This window comes from Ursus arctos, unplaced genomic scaffold (genome assembly GCF_023065955.2).
Source record: "Ursus arctos isolate Adak ecotype North America unplaced genomic scaffold, UrsArc2.0 scaffold_2, whole genome shotgun sequence".
Classification (NCBI taxonomy): domain Eukaryota; kingdom Metazoa; phylum Chordata; class Mammalia; order Carnivora; family Ursidae; genus Ursus; species Ursus arctos.
In genome coordinates this window covers 27,068,900-27,069,793 of record NW_026622874.1, presented here as the reverse complement: position 1 = coordinate 27,069,793, position 894 = coordinate 27,068,900, and the positions used below count along the sequence as shown (strand labels likewise).

Genomic DNA, 894 nt, shown 5'->3' with positions numbered 1-894 from the left:
ATTCTAAATCACTCAAAGCTCCAGGGGAAATAACAGAAGCATTTTCAAGTACTGATTTCCAAGGGTGGGGGTGGGAGGGATAGGCAAGAGAAATCATTTTTCAGGGTAAGATATAAACGGATTTGGTATCTCTCAACAGGAAAATAGGAGTCAAGGAATCCTCCTTCCTTGGCACTGCCTGCTGAGATGGCAGCCATCTCCTACTTGGCATCATGGCCGCCTTCAGACCTCCCTGGAAGCCCAAGGTCATTAAAAAGAGGACCAAGAAGTTCCTCCAGCACCAGTCAGATGGATAAATCAAAATTAAGCGTGACTGGCAGAAACCCAGAAGCATTGGCAATAGGGTGCACAGAAGATTCAAGGACCAGATCATGACGCCCAACACTGGTTACGGGAGCAACCAGAAAACAAAGCACATGGTGCCCAGTGGCTTCCGGAAGTTCCTCATTCACAGCGTCAAGGAGCTTGAAGTGCTGTTGACGTGCAACAAATCTCACCGTGCAGAGATTGCTCACAGTGTCTCCTCCAAGATCTGCAAAGCCATTGTGGAAAGAGCAGCCCAGCTGGCCATCAGAGTCACCAGTCCCAATGCTAGGCTGTGCAGTGAAGGAAAGGAATAGAAAGACAGCTGATGTGCACGTCGTATTTGTGTTAAAACCATAAAACTGTGGGGGAAAAAAAAGAATCAGGGAATCCTATGACCAGACTTCTTTGGTATTTCTTTAGTCAAGCACATGTGTTTGAGAGAAAACACTAGCTTTAAAAGAGTGCTTATAAATGTAATATGACAATGAATTTACCGTCTAAAATCACAAGAAGGCTGAGGGACAGGCATGGCAAACTCATTAAAGCGCTCTGCTATCGATTAGCTGCGTGAGTTGGGCAAGACAATTC

The 894-nt window shown here is 45.7% G+C and overlaps 1 pseudogene; it reads left to right on the top strand.

Moving 5' to 3' along the window:
- The first annotated feature begins 212 nt into the window (after window positions 1–212).
- Window positions 213–620, top strand: LOC113262603 (60S ribosomal protein L32-like; annotated as a pseudogene).
- The last annotated feature ends 274 nt before the right edge of the window (window positions 621–894 follow it).